This window comes from Lithobates pipiens, unplaced genomic scaffold (genome assembly GCF_037356315.1).
Source record: "Lithobates pipiens isolate NorthernLeopardFrog02 unplaced genomic scaffold, aLitPip1_a1.2 Scaffold_19, whole genome shotgun sequence".
NCBI classification, from domain to species: Eukaryota; Metazoa; Chordata; class Amphibia; order Anura; family Ranidae; genus Lithobates; species Lithobates pipiens.
The window spans coordinates 101,841,159-101,863,589 of record NW_027507764.1 but is presented as its reverse complement, the minus strand read 5'-3'; the positions used below and the strand labels follow the sequence as shown (position 1 = coordinate 101,863,589).

At 39.5% G+C, this 22,431-nt stretch overlaps 1 protein-coding gene across 2 annotated transcripts in view; it reads right to left on the bottom strand.

Moving 5' to 3' along the window:
- The window catches only part of ADARB2 (adenosine deaminase RNA specific B2 (inactive)), an 805,999-nt gene that overhangs the window by 536,796 nt on the left and 246,772 nt on the right, over positions 1 to 22,431 (bottom strand). Inside the window, exon 1 of one of the 2 annotated variants that reach the window (XM_077491117.1) lies at positions 20,652 to 20,697. The exons of the other annotated variant lie outside the window; for it this stretch is intronic. The gene's annotated coding sequence lies outside the window, so the exon portion shown is untranslated. Of the gene's footprint in view, positions 1 to 20,651; positions 20,698 to 22,431 lie in introns of those variants that run through there. 2 annotated transcript variants of the gene reach the window in all.

Sequence of the window (22,431 nt, the reverse complement as noted above, 5' to 3'; positions counted from 1 at the left end):
TTTTACAGACGGAAAAATTTTCTATAGGTAATTCCGATCGTGTGTATGCAATCCCGACACACCAAAAATCACGCATGCTCAGATTCAACTACAAGACAGAAGCTATTGGCTACTGGCTATTGAACTTCCTTTTTCTAGTCATGTCGTACGTGTTGTACGTCACCACGTTATAAACTATTGTAATTTGGTGTGACCCTGTATAGGCAAGACAGATTGAGCCGAATTTCGTCGGAATTCGGTCGGGAAAAACCATCAGAGCTTTTTCCGACGAGAATTCCGATCGTGTGTATGCGGCATTAGGGTACACATGCAGGCAAAGAAAAATTTTAGAGTGCTTCTTTACTGGACTTTTATATATTGTCCCCTAAAAAAATCTCCCACTCTTCACAATCACAAATTATTCATGTCATCAATTTTCAGCAACACCTATATTGGTAAGCACCTTGAGAAGTAATTGAGAATTGCTTCTATATCTATTGAACCAGATATTGATGTGATCGTTTATCAAAAACAGTGTCAAATATCACACTAGTTTTACGTTGCCCTCTTTTACTTTTATAATAAAAAATAAAAAATATTTAAAAAATAAATAAAGTTTTATTACTCATATATGTACATTGTCTAGTGATCGTTACTTGTGATCTGCCTGACTTTTTCTGCTTATCAGCTATCCTTTTTGGTAGTGTATCTTATGTGTGGCCCAGGACAATTCATGTTCTTCCAATGTGGTCCAGAAAGGTCAAAAGGTTGCACACCCCTTCTCTAGAACATCCAATCACAAAGAATGTTACTGTAAATATCCTAGTAACTGTTGATAACTGATTGCTAATAGTTACCGTAGATCATTTTTTTAATACTAATGGTTTTGCCCTCTTAAAACTCTTGTTCTAGTTTTGAGCGGATGCCATTGTACTGATTTTCCCATCAAATTTCTACAGGAAATAAGGTTGTTATACCCCAAATCCTAACACTACCCACTGTTTGGTGGGATCTAGGCCTCCTGACTGAACTGTATCTTACATTATTGAGAGTGCAGGCAGAAGAGAAAGGCTGTTTGGTAAAGTTGGGTACTCCTGTGGTAATTCCTACTGGCATGTTCAAGATATATAAAAATCCAGTGCCCATCAATAGTAAAAGTACTAGGTTTAAGTGAACGGGTTCCTTTTATTAAGTCCACTGTGGCTAAAAACAACTGCTTTCTTAAAGCAATAATAATATGGATTGCCCCTATGTTCTTTATTTTTGTTCCTCACTCCGAAAACATGATGGTAGGTAAAGTTGCTCTTGTTTAGACGTACCTAACTATGGGTGTGCAAGTGTAAAAATCCAAATGCTGCCTTGTATGTCACACCCTGGTAACACTTAAATAGAACTTTAGTCAGAAAATGAAGTCCTGCTAGATCACTTCAGGCTGGCCCCTTCTTCTGGTATAGCTTATAAACATTTAAAATAATCTATACTGTTTAAGATCCAGTAATACACTGTTTGACACTGCCCTGCACATGCTCAATTTATCCAATTTTTAATAATTTTTAGGTACTGCAGAGTTTGTAGAGGCCAATCTGCTTTCAGCCTCAAAGCGGAATTAAGCCGTCCTATCTTTTACAACCTAGAACGCTGCTTCTGTTTGATCTACAACTACCATAGTGATGCACATGCACACGTGCTCAGGTATGACACCAGCTATTTGATGGTTTTACAGTTTGGTCAAGGATACAGCCAAATCTGACAGTTAGCAATCCTAGCATTCCAGTAATGAAACTTTTTTTTGAACTCGTTAAATCAATGGGTTTAGTTCTGCTTTCTGTTTTACTACTTGGCTTCAGCAAAATGGCAGCCTCCAGCAAGAAACAGGAGCAATGTTGGAGGCAATTTACAGCACACGCTAATTTTGGTAGCATAATTATTTATGTGGAATGCATGTTGCTTGCTAAAGAACATTATTTTTTATCATGTTGTTATGGCATTTCAAGCATTTAGCCACAGCAAATTATAAGGTTTCTTTTTTTTTTTTTTTTTTATTATAAGGTTTCTAAGTTTGAAGGTTTGCAGTACTTCAAAGATTGCAATGTGGTCATGTTAGGAGAGGTCAGAGGGAGAAACTAGTGGAACCAGTCCTGACTTCTCCAAAATCTTCCCTTTGCGGACCACTAGAAGCCAAAGAGCCACTGCTGTAGAAGCCTTTTAACTTGGTGCTTTTTCTTGCATTCCTTAAATGATCTCTGTATATTGCTCTGAAAAGCCTGTTGACTGTTGGGACACATAATAGATGGTCTCTTTGTGGGATTGAATGGATATTCACCTGCAAAGAAAAACCCGACATAGAGACGTCCGCAACAGCAGATGACTGCAACACACAGTGAAACGCTTAGGGTGCAAGTACATGTAAGTGTACACTTTGGAGGGGAGAAGAGGGAGAGTACTAAAAGCACAATTATATTTGAAATCACTGCTGACTTCTGGTTGTTTCCAAAAGATGCGCATTGAGGAGTGCAGTAAGGTGAAAAAGAAATACATTTTGAGTTTATTTGAAAAATAAAAAGTATTGGGATATCAGTTAAAGTATACCTAAAGCCAAAACGTTATTGTTTTTTATTTCTTTATTTTTACAATGTTATTTATGTATTTACAATGATGACAATCATTATTATTTGATTTATTTTTTAGGATTATTTATGTATTTATTGTAATTTATTGTTACTATTATTTATTTATTAAAACTTAATAGCTGTCTGCATCCAACTGGAAAGTTTCAACCTTTCTGTTTGTCATGGTGACCTCTGTCTACAGCACAAAAGATAATGATAAATCCAAAATTGTATAGTTGTAACCAGAACAAGACTGTAAGGGAAATCTTTGAGTGTGGACACCTGTACCAGTGACAGGTTCCTACCTTTGTAAAAATATAAATATGGCGCTCGCAAACATAATATAAGTGAAAAAAAGAACAAATTGTATAAATATAATGAACAAAAACAAATAAGTGCAGATAAAGCGACCGAAAGTGCTCCAATCCAATGTGAAAGAAATACAAAAATGCTTCAGAAATATTCAGGTGTTCAACACCCCCCGCACCCACTCACCGGATCAAGATGACCCCCAGCTTTGCATTCTATTGGTCGCTTCAAGCTTGGTAGTAATATCCAGGTGGATTAAACAAGTCATCAGATCAAAAATTATTTTGTGAAGGCCCTCAGCTGGACAGACAGGTATCCAAAAAGAATGGAACTGATAGTGAAGTACCATTAAAACATTTTTTATTGCACAGGGGAATGGGTATTTACAAAATTTAAGATTAGAATGGGCACAAACATAGAGCTGTAGGAATAAAGAACGCCGTTCCTGGTATGCATTCCACAAAACTGGAAGTGCATTCCATGAGACCGGAGGTGACGTCAGTAATACCAGAAATTGCATCAACGTGTTTCGCCCTCCCACAGGGCGTCATCATAGAACACACACCAGGAATGGCGTTTTTTTTATATCTACAGCTCCATGTTTGTGCCCGTTCTGATCTTAAATTTTTGTAAGTACCCATTCCCCTGTGCAATAAAAATCTTTTTAATGGTACTTCACTATCAGTTCCATTCTTTATATCTTTTTGGGTACCTGCCTGTCCGGCTGAGAACCTTCACAAAATAATTTTTGATCTGATGACGTGACAGTTAATTCACCTGGATATTACTACCAAGCTTGAAGCAACCCCTAGACTGCAAAGCTGGGGGTCATCTTGATCCGGTGAGTGGGGACACATGAGGGGGTGTTGCACACCTGAATATTTCTGAAGCATTTTTGTATTTCCTTCACCTTGAATTGGAGCACTTTTGGTCACTTTATCTGGAATTTGTTTTTGTTCATTATATTTATACAATTTGTTCTTTTTTCACTTATATTGTGTTTGCGAGCGCCATATTTATATTTTTATATTTTTACATTTTTTCAAGTGATCAGCACCTTGTGTATGGCAGCTGCTTTTGTTTTTGTGTTGTTTTGTATACCACTAGCGCGAGTATATATTTCGTACATATTTTCACATGTTTCTACCTCTACTTTCCCTTTTCATTTCTTGTTTTGTCTCTATAATAATGGGAAAAAGCAACAACAAAAAAACCTGGACAAGGTTCTAACCATTTCCTTGCCCAAAAAAATATCCTATATAAAAATTACAGTTCCACATCTAATTATATTCATAAATTGAAATTTTTTGCTAGAAAGTTTATTTTTTATTTATTCCTTCTCTATCTTCCAATGATTCAACTTCTTGATTCTAATATAGAATGTATACTCTACAGTATAAGTTGCAACACAAAGCAATGTAATTTCTGGGCAATGGAAAGCAAAAATATGGTAGATTACTTTAGGTTAACTACAATTATGTTGTATAAAGGTCGAAACTCAGTAGTGACAAAATATAATATAAGGTAGCAAAGTAACTGGCCTAATGATAAAAGATGGCCCTGCTGTTTGCCGAGTCATCATAAGTCTGCCAGTGCACTCTAATGATGTGAGGAGACTCCTAATATGGATGAACTTGTGCTGCCAAATACAGTCTTATATTTGAAACACTATATTTTCAAAAAATCACACCTATTATATAATCATATTAAAAGTATTTTTTAGAATTTAAATGTTCTTTACTTACAGAGCCTAAAAAAACATTTAGTATGGTAAGCTAATGGTAACCTTGGCTAGTTTTTCAGGAACAAAACTTTCCATAGAAAAATCTTTAAGAGCAAGGACTGTCATTGAAAAATATGACCAAGTATGAATCGTTATGTGGGCAATGTGATTGTATCATCATTAAGTCATTTCTGCACTAATATTTTAACTGCTTCAGCCCCGGAAGATTTTATCCCCTTCCTGACCAGAGCACTTTTTGCGATTCAGCACTGCGTCACTTTAACTGACAATTGCGTGGTCGTGCAACATTGCACCCAAACAAAATTAAAGTCCTTTTTTCCCCACAAATAGAGCTTTCTTTTGGTGGTATTTGATCAGCTCTGTGTTTTTTATTTTTTGCACTATCAACAAAAAAAGAGGGACAATTTTGAAAAAAAAAAACACAATATTGTTTACTTTTTGCTATAATAAATATCCCCCAAAAATATATACAAAAAAATATTTTTTTCCTCAGTTTAGGCCGATACGTATTCTTCTACATATTTTTGGTAAAAAATTGCAATAAGCATATATTGATTGGTTTGCGCAACAGTTATAGCATTATAGCGTCTACAAAATAGTTATAATAGTTATAATTTTTTTATTAGTAATGCCGGCGACCTGCGATTTTTATCGGGACTGTGACATTATGGCAGACACATTGGACACTTTTGGCACTATTTTTGGACCATTGTCATTTATACAGCGATCAGTGCTATAAAAATGCACTGATTACTGTGTAAAGGACACTGGCAGGGAAGGGGTTAATCACTAGAGGGCGATGAAGGGGTTAAGTGTGTCCTAGGGAGTGAGTCTAACTGTGGGGGGGATGGGCTTCAACTCACATGACAGCGATCATTGCTCCCGATGTCAGAGAGCAGTGATCTCTGTCATGACACAAGCCAGAACGGGGAAATACCTTGTTTACATAGGCACTTCCCCGTTCTGTGGCTCCATGACCTGATCGCCGGGAGACCGGCGGACATCAAGCCCGCCAGTCTCAAGGGCATTGTCACGCTGTACGTGGCTGGTGCTTGTGCGTGCCTGCTATCCCCGCCTCTTAAAGGGGACATACAGTATATCGGCATGCAGCGGTCGGCAAGTGGTTAAATGACCTCTCTGCACACACCCTACCATGCTTCTAGAGAACGCTAAAATAATAGCAGGGATTTTCGCTTCATATCCTTCATATTGCAATACATATTCAAGATGGACAACTGTTTCAGTTTCAGTGAGGTAAAATTTAGAACCTTTGCAAGCTGAGGTACTGTTCTTGGATAGAAATGTACATTCTGATATTGTCACCCTATAAGTATATCCCCATGCAAGCAAGGTGAACAGTAGCCCTGGGACTACCCTCTAGGCAGGGCCATCTTTAATATTAATTGGACCCATGGCAAATATTTTCTTGGTTGAGCCAGGATTATTACAGGCAACCTGCTGGCACTTTACAGTCCTCTCTCTGTTTTAATAATTTCAGGAGAAGGGGGGGGGGGGGGAGTCCACACACAAGCCGCTCTGTGTGTACTTTCTGACGAGCTCCATTATGTGGGCCCCACAATAATAACTGGGCCGGGGCGGCTATCCTTTTTGCCCTGCGTTAAAGACAGCCCTGCCTTTAGCTTTAACCTATGACATGGAAAATGTATGCATGATATGATGTCAGCATTGTCTTATCAAGAGAAACAGTAACAACTAGAGAAGGTTTTTCTCATGTGTCAAATAACTGTCTTCTGTAGAAGTCCTTACTAGCAGAGTCTAGACAAGACATGAGATTGTCATGTGATTCAGCAAAACATGATGGATTGTGGACGGTCATTACATTTCTATAGGTACCCTTTTAGGACTTTTTTTTATTCAGTGCTGATATGGGACATTTTAAAAATATAGTCTGCTAAATATATTAAGTGTCAAGAGAATCACATTATAGGCAATGGTAACCCCCAAAACTGAGGCATTCTACTATGCAAATTCTTATGCCCTGTACATACGACTGGTTTTCCCATCGGAATAAACTCTGAAGGTTTTTCCAATGGAGTTCCAGTGGAATTCCAGTGAAACTGTCTTGTGTACACGCGATCCCACCAAATTCGGACCGGCAAGAATGCAGTGACATACAAAGCATACGATGGGACTAGAAAAAGGAAGTTCAATAGCCAGTAGCCAATAGCTTCCATCTTGTACTTGCTTCAGAGCATGTGTAGTTTTTGGTACATCAGAACAGCATACAGATGAGCAGTTTTCCCGATAGGAATTGGTTCCGTCAGAAATATTTAGAACCTGTTCCATTTCTAAGTCTGTCAGAATTTTCGATGTAAAAAGTCCAATGGGGCATACACATGGTCGGAATATACGATGAAAAGCTTCTGTCTGACTTTTTCTGTCAGACATCCCGCTCGTGTGTATGGGGCTATATTCTCATTACTAAATTAGTATTTGGCCTCACCCAGTCTTGTCTTCTACACCGACTAATCTCTTTAGGGAAGACAGTTTTTTTTATAGAGGGGGGAAGGATTGGAGTCACTGTCAAGTTTGTAATGCTGTCTGTATTCCCATTGGGGGTTTCACAAACTCTCCTGTATTTGTAACCCTTGTCACTGAAAGAAAAAGTGAGAAGAGATTAAAAATGTTGTCCCCAAAACAAGATGTAAGGGGAAATCCAGTGACACCGGTTTTGGGGACTACTGAGGGAAAATACCCCTCACTTTGGGAGATTTCCAATTACTTCCTGTGGGATCTCTTATGCTGCGTACACACGACTGGACTTTTCGAGGGACTAGGTCCAACGGACTTTCGGCGGAGTTCAGACGGACTTTCCGAATGAACGGACTTGGCCACACACAATCACACCAAAGTCCGACAGATTTGAACGTGATAACGTACGACTGGACTAGAATAAGGAAGTTCGTAGCCAGTAGCCAGTAGCTATCCTAGCGTCGGTTTTTGTCCGTCGGACTAGCATACACACGAACTGATTTCTCGGTCCGGCGGAGTTCTGGTGGAAAAATTTAAAACATGTTCTATTTCTAAAGTTCGCCAGATTTTTGGCAAGCAAAGGTCTGATGGAGCCCACCCAAGATCAAATTGCTGTCAAAAAGTCCTTTGCTGTCAAAAAGTCCAGTCGTGTGTATGCGTCATAAGACAGGAAGTAAAGGGAAATTTCCCAAATGGTGCACAGAAAAAAAAAAATCCTAGTTTCGAGTCTTCCATACTCTTTAAAAAAATGTTTTTAAACTGTTTGGCTTTACAGTTTAATTTCACTTTTGGGACCTTCTCAGTATTGCAGAAGAAAAATGTTTTCATGAATATTAAAATTAAGAAAAAAAAAATCCTATCCCTTTAGACCTTGAGAGACTCTCACAGAAGTGACAGCCCTTTCCCACTGCAGAAGAAATAAGAAAATTACCGCAATTGTGAACTTGCTGGCTAAAGACTGGATAAAAAAGTCTCAAGAAATTTCTTTGTTACTGAGCAAATTAAATACAGCCATAGCTTAAAGCACATGACACTTCTGATTTGGATGTAGAGGACTGGAAGAGAGTTATCTGTGAAAGGTCGTCTCCAATGGGAATTAGAAAAACAGTTCTTTGGTTTACTGGAGTCAATGTCTCTCTGTGTATTATCCATTACTTAGCAGCAGCCTCACAAAGCAGCACAGAAGCAAGTTTCACACCTCACTGCCTTGTTCTGCTAGATTACACATTGTTGGCTTGTTGGATTGGATTAAAATTACCCATTTAGAACATTAATCAATAACAGATCATATATCCATTACCAGTAAAATTACATTCAATGGGTTCACTGCAGCTCTTTAAAGGGATGCTACTGCCCAAGCACGGAAGGTATGTGCAGTATAACATTTTCATAATGCTATTTTTGCATTCCTTATCAGTAGGCCTTTAAAAAATATATTAATATATAATAATATAAAATATTTACAGATTTTTGTTCATCTAATGGAAGTAATAGTACATGGTGTTTTTTCAGATCCCTATCACAGTCACCAACATTTCCCTTAAATAGTTGAGTACTGATGCATCTAAATTTTATGGTTCTATGATGAACTGTTTACAGATGTAGTATTTTTTCATATTTTCTTTTTTGTCATTTTGTAAACTTATAGGAAGCTTTAGTTATCTTAGCTGTGCACTGGATAATGTCCTCTAAGCTTGGACGGTATTTATCTTAGTCACATGCTGTTCTGAGCTTGCTCCAGCAGAGTGTGCTAGAGGTAACATTTTGTGTTAGTGGTATTTGAAGAGGAGTTCCGCCTGGGGAAAATAAAATTACAAGTCAACAGCTCCAAATACTGCAGCTGCTGACTTTTAATATATGGGCACTTACCTGCCCGATTTTCGGATTGGCTGTCGGATGCTCCTGCCGCCATTCCTGTTAAGGGAAACTGGCAGTGAAGCCTTTCGGTTTAATTGCCGGTTCCCCACTGCACATGCACGAAGCGCACTGCGCTTTCTAACTGGCCTGGAGGCGGAGGAAGGGGGGGGCTGAACTTCCAAGGGCCGGCGCCGCAGCGCAGTCTCCCAGAAATGTGGAAAGGTACCTGTCAAAAAACTCTCCCTCCTGAAAGGTGCTAAAAGGGGGGGGGGGGTGGCAGATAGGCGGAAGATCCACTTTTGGGTGGAACTCCGCTTTAAGGTTCAACTTAAAAAAAACAAAAAAAATCAAACATGCCATACTTACCTGCTCTGTGCAATGAGAGTAGCCAGATCCTCCTCTTCTTGGGTCCCCCGCCGGTGCTCCTGGCTCCTTTCCACTTGACTGGTGCTAATAGCAAACCACTTGCTATGGGGGTACTGGTGCATACTCGTTCTTGATCCCTGCTCTAAGCATCCATAAGACACATAGCGCCACAGCTCGGGCCCACTCCCTGCTCACTCCTCATTGGCTCACTGGTTGTGATTGATAGCTGTGGTATGCTGCTGTCTCAGTCAATCAGAGGGAGTCCTGGTACAGTCAAAGCTATCGTGTACATTGCTGGATGGAGAGGGGGCTCAGGTGAGTATTGGGAGGGGTTGTGGAGGGAGCAGCACACAGAAGTTTTTTTTTACTTTCATGTATAGAGTGCAACCTTCAGCCTTTACAACCACTTTAAGGATGTTTAATACCTAACCAATTAGTTATTTGGGGGTTCTGCTGATAGCTGCTGCAAGAAATACTAAATATCTAAGTCACTTCCTTGGCACAGGGTTCTTCCACTAGGGTTTCTCTCCTGAGTAGATGCATCTGTGACACCCATCTTTTCCTTAGACCTTAGGGCCTAGGGATGTGGGATCTCCCCTCCCAGGATGTCTTCTTGCAGATACTGACTGCAATGGAGTGCCACTGTAGGCCTGAGAGGATGAAGACTGGTGGTGGAAAGGAGTTGGAAAGCAACACAACAACCTTTACACTCCTGTCTGGAATTGAATTCCAATTCTAAGTTACCACTTGAAAATTAAAATGCTTTTAGAAGAGTGGGGAAAGATAGAACCCCTGTCATATTTTTATTTTCTATATGAGTTGTTCTTGCAGATTTCCTCTCACTTCCTGTCCAGTGAACCCAGTGAATCCCGAAGATCAATCTCTCTAACAGAGCCCTGAATGAGTTGAGCGGGGAATTTTCTATGGTTTTGTTTTACATGCATTGCCCTTCTATGTGCTCCTTGCGGTAAAGGCCAGTTATAGGTGGGGTCAGTGGTCAGTTGTTTTTTACTGATGTAATATTGTTGAGGGGGACACACTGGACACTTTTCTGCCATTTTTCTTTGTGCTGGGTGTTCAGTGTGCCCCTGTGCTTTTAAAGAGCAGTGGATTCCCTCAAGGCTCATCTTCCCTCTATCTATCCATTAGAATGCACGTGCTTCCACTATGGAGGCTTTTCATAAATTTACAAGAGTTAGGAGTGCAGATAATATTGGGATGGCTTGGAGCGGCTCTGCAGCTTACACGTGTATTTGCAAAGGTGTGCAAAACTAAACCCATTTTTAATGCAAACTGTTAAACAGGACAATTTGTTTGGTTGCAGACTGGCTAGTGAGTTAAGCTGGGAATTTACTTTGGTTTTGTTTAACAGTAGAAACTGGACTGGGGTTCTGATCCTTCCCCACCCTATCCAAAACTCGAAAATAAAATTGACTTGACATACTGTACACTTAAATGATAATAAAATAACAGACATGTCAAAGAATGTTGTATAAAAATGTAAACTGGAAAGTAGACTGAGTAAAACCTATAGAGTGTCCACCATGGTCTTGCAATATACATGTATGTGTCAGATCAGGATGGAATATGGCAATGATGTTTGTTTTGCCTAGATCAATTAAGAAGCCACTTTTGCAGCAGGCAAAATAAATTGCTGTTTTAGCATTCCATTAAAATGTAATATACCAGGAAAGAAAGGCATTTTCTTTTCCTATATCAGTAAGCCCACAACACATGACATGTTTTATGCAAACTGTACCCTTTCAAAGGAACAAAACATTGGAGTAGCCAGGGGCAATACATTATAGGATCTCAGGGAGAAGCAAGGCTACAGAACTCACTGAGCACCATTCTTGTAAAGCTTCAGATCTAGCGACATATATTACAAAGAACACAATTTATCCTTATGATCTAGAATATAGAAAAATTTTCAGGTTGTATATGCATGTATAGAAAACAGTACTTTACTAAATATAAGTTTAGCATGACCAAAACATTATATTGTGGCTATGGGTGGACACTGGTTGGCTAAATCATCTAATAGCTTCTCATGTATGTGTGTAAATACTACTGTGGTGAAAACATAGAGTTCCCGCCTATGGCCAAACTGCTTATGAGTCTCCTTCAAAATGTCTGTTGGTAGATCTGTGAACTTTTGCTTCCAGTCTAAATCTGGCCATACATGGACTCAATTTTGGCCAATTCAATACATTTTGTGAGTTGCCCTGTTGGCACCACCTGACTCGACAAAAGTTGTGTTTTTCAATTGAGTTTTGCCAAAAGAGATGGATGGCAAATACTTGGCCTGCATCCAGTCAGATGCGAGCACTGTTTGGATATGACACAGAAAAAAAAAAAAAAAAAAAAAAAAAAAAAACTGAGTGTCGTTATAAAAGTGCAAAACAAATCAAAAATACACAAAATACTAATAGTCCATGTGTAGTGTGTCACGTGTATGAACAAAATGCTAATAGTCCATAAGCAGTGAAATGTGTGTTTGAGCAAAAATTCCAAAAACAAAAATGAGGTGAACTATAGTTATATAGAAAGCATATCCATTTAGTGGTAAAATGCGTCCATTTGGTGATCAACAAAGCAGTATCCTGCGTGCTCCAAAAACAGGGGGTGGATTCCACCAGTGCTCCTATGCGTATAGTATCCTCACACTAGGTGCAGTAATTACCTTACCTTACTGCTGTAAGGTAAACAGCATTTCCAAAGTAACGCTTGTTGTCCAATAATGTAGGTTCAGTAGGTGATGTAATCCTGGACTCTCATTCACCATGGGCACGTTGTAACATGCAGAGAAAGCAAGGGGAACACTCCAATAGTGAAGTACGTATTCACAATTTATTGGGTATAAAACGAAGATAAGGTACTCACATTTAAAACAGTAATAAAAAAGCACAACTAAATGAACGCGTGTCACGTTCGCGCTTCCGGACGTCACTTCCGGTGTCCTTACTGGCCAATTGTGTTCCTACGCGTATCGTCAAATGACTTCATCAGGGAAGTCATTTGACGATACGCGTAGGAACACAATTGGCCAGTAAGGACACCGGAAGTGACGTCCGGAAGCGCGAACGTGACACGCGTTCGTTTAGTTGTGCTTTTTTATTACTGTTTTAAATGTGAGTACCTTATCTTCGTTTTATACCCAATAAATTGTGAATACGTACTTCACTATTGGAGTGTTCCCCTTGCTTTCTCTGCATGTTACAACGTGCCCATGGTGAATGAGAGTCCAGGATTACATCACCTACTGAACCTACATTATTGGACAACAAGCGTTACTTTGGAAATGCTGTTTACCTTACAGCAGTAAGGTAAGGTAATTACTGCACCTAGTGTGAGGATACTATACGCATAGGAGCACTGGTGGAATCCACCCCCTGTTTTTGGAGCACGCAGGATACTGCTTTGTTGATCACCAAATGGACGCATTTTACCACTAAATGGATATGCTTTCTATATAACTATAGTTCACCTCATTTTTGTTTTTGGAATTTTTGCTCAAACACACATTTCACTGCTTATGGACTATTAGCATTTTGTTCATACACGTGACACACTACACATGGACTATTAGTATTTTGTGTATTTTTGATTTGTTTTGCACTTTTATAACGACACTCAGTTTTTTTTTTTATTTTTTATTTATTTTTTTTTTTTTTCTGTGTCATATCATCTATATATTTGGATATACTTAATATTATCTCACTGTCATTTATAGAGGATTTCTCATATCAAGTTTTTTTTGGTCAAGCGCACAATGTGACCTGGTGTATTGCACTTTAGTATTTATGCACATTGTCTGAGCTTATTTAAACATACAGTTTCACACTTGATTCTATTTCTGTTTTGGTTGTCACTTGAGTACATGTTAATTTAATTAGATTTATTTAGTCGGAGCGCAACACCATTTCTTAACTATTATCACTTAATTTGGGGAGGGTTTATACCCCTGCCGGTGTTTTGCTGCAACCTCACTAGTTTTAGGACATATTGGTAGGCGCGAGAATACTTTCACTCTCATTACTGTTTGGATATGCTGTCCGGCTGTCAGAATACAGTAGCTGGCACTGCAGATTCTTCCATTGCATGTTGTTTAGGGTGGGCGAGGAAGCAAGTGCTTTCTCTCCTTCAATCTCCAAGGTTGAAGGAGAGAAATCTTGATGTGTATGGCCAGCTAAAAAAATCAGATATCAGAAGTGGGCTATTCAATCGCCGGTATCCATGTGTCCATTAATCATCTTTATTCCAGGCCCGTAAAATATGAACTGCTATAAATACATCTTAGTATATTATACAGCGCATCCAAACCCGGACAACACCAGGCACAGATACTGCAGATAATCTGTCCTTCTGGACTGGTATAACTCTTCTGCAGTGTCCCATTTTGATGTGCACTAAATTTCATAACCATAATGTACTTGCAGATACATAGGAAAATGTGTGGGCCAATGTCAACATTTTAAAACTGATGGCAAATGGATGTTGACTTAGAAAAAAAAGAACCCCCTGCACCCAAGGTATCCACTTATAGCCCACCTGATGATGTCATGATACTTTCCTATAATTTGACAGTGAGGATAGGTTGTTCATACTGCATACTGCTGCAAGGAACAGAATTTATGAAATGAAAGGTGCGTACTGCTCAGCGCAGTACTCCTCTGAGCTCAGGTTGGGTAATGATATTGCCCCAGGAGGCAGGGACATATACACCTTATATGCAGAGGAAATGGGATGTATGACACTAAAGAGTTATGAAAAAATGAAAAAGTAATACTGCCCGGGGGGTGGTGTGCAGCTCTAGAAGGGAGTGGCAGTTTTTTTGTTGTTGTAGTTATTTGTATTGATATTATTGGGCTATTCTGTCATGCTTACCTCTAACGCAGGTGGTCAGATACTATAGTTGGGTTCTGTGTTCTTCAACTATAGCAACCCCCATTCCCATAAGTCAAGCATGCGTACTGGTACTCGGTTGCCCCCAGGTCTTATACACAATACTATGGTGCCTGGCCACTACGCCAGGGCATGTACGAACTGAGCAAAGCAAACAGGTACTTGCCGTTAGCAGTCAGGCAGGGTTCAGAATAGGCAAAATCCAAAGTCAAAAGGCAGGCAGAGTTCAGCAAATAGTCACTATCCAATCCAAGGTTTTCAATGAGGGAATCCCAGAAAGCAGAGTAGGGCAGACAAACAGGGAGCTTGAAACATGTATTACACACGCTATAACAAGCATGAGACTGCAGGCTTGGCTGGCTAAAATCAGGTTTGGTCTCCAACCAGAGATTGACCACATCAATCACCTTGCAAGTGGACAGGCAGAGAGATTGTATCACAACCAAAACCAGGATGCTTAAATGAGATCATCAGCTGTGAAAGAACAGGGGCATTTCATTATGTTTTATTTTATTTTTATTTTATTTTTTCTGGATTTTCATTTTAACTGGTGTGATTGGGATTGCACATCCTTAGCAATTTTGCTACCTAATTAAAACAACTAACTACAGACCATAAATATATGTTTTAATGTAGCATACTGTATTTTCAACAAAGCATAATTATGTTTTCTATTATATTAGATCTATGCACATGCTAAACTTTTAGATTGGACTGGAAATTAAATTGCCTATAGCAGCTTCTGAATCAATAAGGATCCAAATGGTAACTGCTTCAGTCTTCAAGTATCTGATCCTGGGATTAAAGGATACGTTCCCCTTTGGAACATATATGTTCTCACTCTTACATCCTCTCAAACCAATCCCCCCCCCTCCCTGCGACGCAAGCAGGGGATCTTTTACTCATACCTGCTGTCACACTTTAAAAACTGCATGTCTGTTTGAGGCTTCTCCTACATGGCCACATCATTAATTCACAGAGTTCTGTAAATGAATGAACTACAAGTACATTCGGCCACTGCAGCCAACGGCTTTTTGTTCTCCATGAACTGTGAGGGTGCTGTTGATTGTTCCTGCAATTCAGTAACTGCCTACCTGTATGGGAGGTATGGGCAGACAGTACACTGAAAGTGTGCAGGATCCTGGCATTGCACCCGCAATCTGCTGATTTCGCGAGCAAATCCTTTACAGGCTCCAGTGTAAAAAAAATTATAAATGCGCACGTTATTACCTGCAAAAAAATATGTTTTTTTTTTTTTTTTTTATTAAAAAGTGAACTTATCCTTTAACTAAAAAGTCAAAATTTTCTGACATGCTATTAAAACATTAGTAGATATGTTGGCATTCTATGCATTACTAGTATTTACATTTAGGATTACTGCAGTTTTCCATAAGACTTCAGTGAACTAGCATGTCGATCATTTTTATTAGATGCAAATATAGTTTTAGTTTAAGTTCAGATTTGAAGCCCTTTTATACCACCTTCTATACCCTAACTATTACATTTGCAGAGAACACAGCAAACGCTTTGTCTTTATTCTGCAATTTATTCTGTAATATAATGTAAAAGCCGAGGTTCATATAGTACCAACCACACACCATCATTTAATATCTAGAAAAAATGTAATATTATTTCATCACTTTAATAATGCCGCTAGAACCCATATTGCCATACCTTCCTTTTCCTTCTATTGCTTTTCAATATTTGTTGTGTTATTATAGAGTAGCATGTTACCATTGTGGCCTCTTCCTGAAACTCTGAGCTCTCTATTTATAATCCATAGCCAGCAGCAAGCAATATGAACTAGCTGTATCCCTAACTCGAGGAAGCAGACGTTGCTTGTATCTTGCAATGTGCCGGCTACAGTATTTACGCTGGAGAGATCAATTGTACTATTTGCCCCCTACACCTAATTGTATTTTCCTAAATTTGAACATTATCATAACACTGGCAGATTTTATGAACACGATTACACATTTAAAGGCTAGGCTAAAGTCAGCAATGCAATCTATAATAATGAGAGAATCCTTACTGCAACTTAAAAAAAAAAAATGTATACCTTTATACCTTTAACACTAGATAATTTTCAACAAAACATCTATAGCGCCGGCTCCTGAAGAGCACACGCTATGCGTTTTTCAAAGTTAAAGTTATGCCTGAACTGCAGTTTGGTTTGGGTACAATTGCCTAAATTTGGACTTCAGCCTCAGGCTGACTGGACTGGGAGATGTTCAGCCTGGCCACAGGGGGCACTGTCTCTTCTGGCAAGCATGGAAATATGGTCTGGTTAGGTGCTTAAGTTACTCTCACTCGGAGCCTGCCCAGTGGGAGTGGCGCTCTTGCTGTACTTTTTGGGAGAGGGTATTTAAGATGCGGACGTCACGTGGTTCGGGGTTCCGGTCCAGAATGTTGTACTGACTTCATGGTCCTGGTCCTCCTGACCAGCCCCCAGAAAGGCTATGGCCTGGGGTGCGAATCCACCCAATCTTGCTGTCTTGGGGCTGGCTAGCCTGAGGCAAGGAAACTAAAGGAGGATTCTGAGGTGTTTGGGTGCTGTCTCTGGTTTGGGAGAGACCCAGTGACTTCATGCTATCCAGGGAAGGACTCTTCAGAAGAAGACCACGTACGGGTTGGTTCCTTAGTAAGAGCCTGGAGGAGCTGAAGTATCCAAGAAAATCCGATCTCGTGGATATCACCAAGCTGGCTGAAAGATCCAGGTATCCTATGAGTGTTCTTCAAGTTTAGTTTCCCTGCGTGTTCTACAACAACGTCTGTGGCAGAGACATATCTTGTATGTTCTACAACAACGTCTGTGGCAGAGACAGGCAGAAAGTACATAGCGCAGAAGGCACATATCAAGAATATGAAATGTTGTGTTTACATTCTCTTTTAATGTATCCATAGAGCTATCTATCTGTCTATCTGCCTACAGTATTTTTAATTTGTTTTTAAATGTGTGTTTAACATGCGTGTGCCACATACTCTCCCATATTTTAGTTATTGCATTAAAATGTATGCATAGTCCATTTTTTTTAGTTTGGATAGAGCAGGGATGGTAAGGGAACCTCTGAATAGTTTGTATTGCTGTATGTGTCCCCACTAGGTGGGTTCAGCATCTTGATGACCATTGTCACCAAGATAGAAAGTAGTGGGAAATTCAAAAACATAAAATTATCACCAGAACAAAAAGTTCTGGTAATAGGGGTATTTCCCTCACTGTGGCAAGATTTCCCCAAACTTCATGTTTGACAGAAAGTGAAGAAAAATCTCCCCAGTGGGACAGAAAAACTTACAGGTTGTTAACATTCAAGACTGATGGCAAAACACTTTAAATATGGATATGTATAAATGAACTATTAGAAGTAATCTTTTTGTGGCTCAGCTCAATTATTTTCTCATAACTGCTTAGATATCTGTTATGTAATGAGTGAGTTGTCTTCAATCAGTTGGCTAACATGTTATATAAAAAAAGTTTTGGAAACTTTGAAAAAATTAATGTGCTCAAGGGGATTTTTTTTTCCTAAAAAGAATCTATATTTTTTAAATCAAAAACCGCTGGTCATCATAGGTAATTTCTTAATTGTATAGCATCCTCCTCGGTAGGAGCTAGGTTGTCAGATAAATTTAGTTATTTTTAAGCTCCTTTGTATTCAGTGGAGCATTAAGTGATTGCTTTGGGCTTTTCTGGGTTTCACTGGCTGCAGGTTTGATTGTTTCCCTGTGGATTCTGGAGGATTCTCAAATGTAGTGGGCTGGATGAAGCAAATCAGCAGCTGGATACTTATGTTGTCTCAGCCAATCCCTGGGGGAGGGAGCCCGGATGGTGGCTGGGAGTGAGCATAAATAGCATGAAGCCTGGAGCAGCCCTGTTTTTGTCCAAGAAAATAATAATCCCAGCCTAGAGGCCTGCCAAGGAGCTCATCGAGGTCCCAGCTATGCTAAAACAGAAGAAGAAGAAGAAGAAGAAGAGGAATTTCACCTAGGATTTGGTCTGGAGAGTCCACTAAGGACATGTCTGTTTAAAACAGGAGGGAGGCATCCCAGTACCCCAGGGACTTGTGAGTACGTGCCTGAGTACAGGATCTGGGTGACTGTTGCTGCTGTTAAGCCCTGAAGCACTAGTACAAAGGTTTGCCTGGCCTGGGGTATTGTTTATGGTGTCCCAGTGATGCCCATTCCCTAAACTATTGTTGAGGGGGCTGTTCTAAGAAGTAGCTGCAGAGTAATGAGTGTCCAATTATTACTATTGAGGGTTCTGGAGTATTCCACAGCTTCTGGTACCCTGGTACCCTATCCAAGTTGTTCAGCAATAAATAGAGAAAAAAGCAACCCCTAACTTATTTCTTTGAGCCAGGGGAGTGAATATTGCTGGCTACCCCTACACTAGTGAGAAAGGAACCTGGGACAACTCAATGGCCCTTTCATGGGTGAGCATTACACTTTCTTAATTTTTTTCAGTTTTCTTAATAAATAGCCCCCTCTAATAGACTTGATTTGTAGGAATGTGCAATAAAGCACAACTGTTGTATGTCATTGCAAATAGGGAGAAGAGCTTGCATATGTAATGAGAAAGTACGGCTGATCTTCTCTCAGATAAAGGTGATTTTTTTTTTTAACATTAACATATATCAGTAATACATAACACATTTACCTAAAAATGTTGAAAACATTGCCTTTAAATCCCCTGAACATCCAGCAGCTTGGCACAGTTGCTGCTCATCATAGTGGAATACGTGACAGGCTAGCGTGTTGTGTATTTTGCTATGTTTGTGATGCTCCTGGATCGGTACCCTGGCATCGGAACAAATACATCATAGCCTGCTGTGTGGGACACCACTAGTCATAGCACTGGCATATGTTACCATCTGTTACCATCACTAGTCATACCACAGGCATATGTTTCCTGTGTCTAACTGATCTGACATTTTGCTTTCACTAATGCTGATTTTAGCAACAAGTAAATTAGCCATTGTACAAATGGTAGAATTATCTTACGTTACAAAAATTGGATTATTTATCATATGGCAAAAAGAACTTCACATGGGCCAAACTTGTATTTATACATCTTTAATGGCAATTTTAGAGGATACTCGTGGATATGAATCCTACCATCGTCCTCCAGCTGAAAATGCTAGTTGTGTAGCTATTTCTGGTTTCCGGAAACAAAGCTTTTGGAACAAGCATGTAACCAGTGAAATCAGAATTCCTGATCTGCATACTATTTCTAAGTCTGTGACCTATAGACTATTTGAAGCCAATGAATCAGCATACAAGTAAGACAGCTAGCTTTTTCAGAAGGTATTCTCAGCAACTGAAATATGTTATTTTATATTATATTATAATTGATTTCTTCTGATACAATGCAGAGATATTTTATACACTTGTTCACCAAACTGCTTCCATTTTTCGTCATCCCACATTCCTCTCCCCAGCTTTCATTTGTCTTAAATTTCTCTAAGCCCCATATACATAGGACTTTTTCTTTTCTTCCCTAAAAAGCAGAGCTAAAAACACACCCAAAGCTACATTTTGCAAATGCGTTTAGGTGCATTTAGGCATGTCAAGCAATTGGGCATTTATTCATTCTATTGGCCAGAATGTTAATTAAAGTGTTACTAAACCCAAAACTGTATAATCAGTCTGTATATGCAGTAAAGTATATAAATACAAAAGAAATGCGCTTTAGAATGCTAAAATGCCAATAGTGGTGCTGCTACTTAAATAAAATTGAACATATGAGGTGAAAAATATAAATATTTAACAGTGTATATATAATATAATCCACTATAGCACGCTTAAATGTGTCCAAAAAAGACAAAAAATGTCCTCAATAATAATAATAATAATAATAATAATAATAGTAAAAAAATTATATATATATATATATATATATATATATATATATATATATATATATATATATATATATATATATATATATATATAGTGAAAAATAAATTCATGTATATAGATATAAGTGAATAGTGAAAAAGTCTTGTGAATCCACACCAAAAAGACAGTCCTTATTGAAAAGTACAAAAATAATATGTCTATATGATGACACCAGCTCCTCCACCACATTGATGAATGGGAGATCAACTCCAGTTAAGATACAAGCTCACCAGATGATGTTGCCATTCACTCTCGTGTTTGGCAAACAAGCTCAAAGATTATATTGAACAGCTGCTGTAAAACGCCACACTCCGTTCACATGCCCAGGTTTGACTTTGTAGAAAATAAATGGAGAAATGGAGCCTCCAACAGTGTAAAATCATTTGAGATATTGATCCATTTAAAATATATATTGCACGTACATCAAATACAGTTAAAACTAGCTTTTATGTAACATAGTACAAGACATGCCAAGCGGCTCTGTGTTGCAATCTCACCACTGCTTCATTCGCTAGTTTTATCATTTCCACTTCATCACAGGGGATAATGCAGTAATGCAATAAATATGCTTGTTACACTCACTGTGGAATCTAAGAAGTTAATCCTCTACATTGTGTAAAAAGGCTGTTTGATCCTGTACACACAGCTCCTCCTCTTCTTCCACTGACTCCAGAACAGGTTTGGATAAGACAGAGTTACTGGAATCAGGCTGCACATGCTCAGTTTGGTGTGTACTGCTGGAGAGTTTATTTTTCTTTTTTTCTTGGGAGAGCACGTGTGATCAGCAGAGGGCCAATCAGAACTGTCCAGACAGAGAGTCAAGGGTCCTGGATCCTGATAGGACAGCTCAGTGCAGTGTGAAAACTCCTCCTACAAGCTTTAATCAGGAACTAATAGAAGTCATAAGACTGCTGTAACTGCTGATCAGAAAAAGTATCTACTAAAACAATTGCATTTCCATCTTCTGTTTACTGTGGGAGACCATATATAGTGAATGCAGGGTCCTGGGTTTAGTAACACTTTCATTATGGCCATTGAAATGAATGAACGCCCATGCACTTGACATGCCTAGTGCTAAAGTGAGTTTAGATGCGTTTAGGTGCGTCAATCATTTTTTTTTGATGCTTGAATGCTCCTCTTCCGAATGTGCCAGCCCTACCCCTTTAAATATCTGTAAAGCCTATGTTTGCATGGACACACAGGCTTAAGCCGCGTACACACGGGCGGACTGTATGGCCTACTTAGTCCGTCATACAATCCGACCGACAGTCCGTCATACTTTCGAATGAACGGACTTGACCACACACGGATGCACAAACAGTCCGTCGAAAAGCTTGCGCGATGACGTGTACAGCACGTACGACGGGACTAGAAATAGGAAGTCCAATACACAGCAATGCAACCTTTCGCCGTGCAAATCCTTTCTGAGCATGCGCCATTCTTAGTCCGTCGAACTAGCCTACTGACGAGCGGATTGTCCACTGAAACCAAAGTATGACGGACAGAATTACGGAAATTCCGAAATACTTAGTACGCCAGACTGCACGCTGAAAAAGTCAGCTGAAGCCCACACACGAGCGGACTGTCCGCTGAAATGTGTTTCGATGGACTAAGGCCGCGTACACACGGGCGGATTGTCTGGCCAACTAAGTTCGTCAGACAATCCGACAGACAATCCTTCCTACTTTTGAATGAACGGACTTGACCACACACGATGAGCAGACAGTCCGCCGAAAGCTTGCGCGATGACGTGTACGGCACGTACGACGGGACTAGAAATTCGACATCCAATACACTGCAATGCAACCTTCGGCGTGTAAATCCTTTCTGAGCATGCGCCATACTTAGTCCGTCCAACTTGCCTACACACGAGCGGACTGTCCGCTGAAACCAAGTTTGGACGGACAAAATTACGGAAATTCCGAAAGACTTAGTCCGCCAGACTGTCCGCTGAAAAAGTCCGCTGAAGCCCACACACGAGCGGATTGTCCGCTGAAACACGTTTCAGCGGACTAAGTTGGGCAGACAATCCGCCCGTGTGTACGCAGCCTTAGTAGGTCATACAGTCCGCCCGTGTGTACGCGGCCTAACATTGAGGGGTGTTTAGAGACAGAAACAAAAAAAGTAAAACACCTCTACAAGCATTGTTTAAAACACCCTCCATGCACACAGGTACCAACATCTGTGGGCAAGCCTCATTTATAAAGTCTATTTATACATTTTTACCCAAGATTCATACAATTTGCACCCAATATTCACGCATTTTTTTGGGATTCA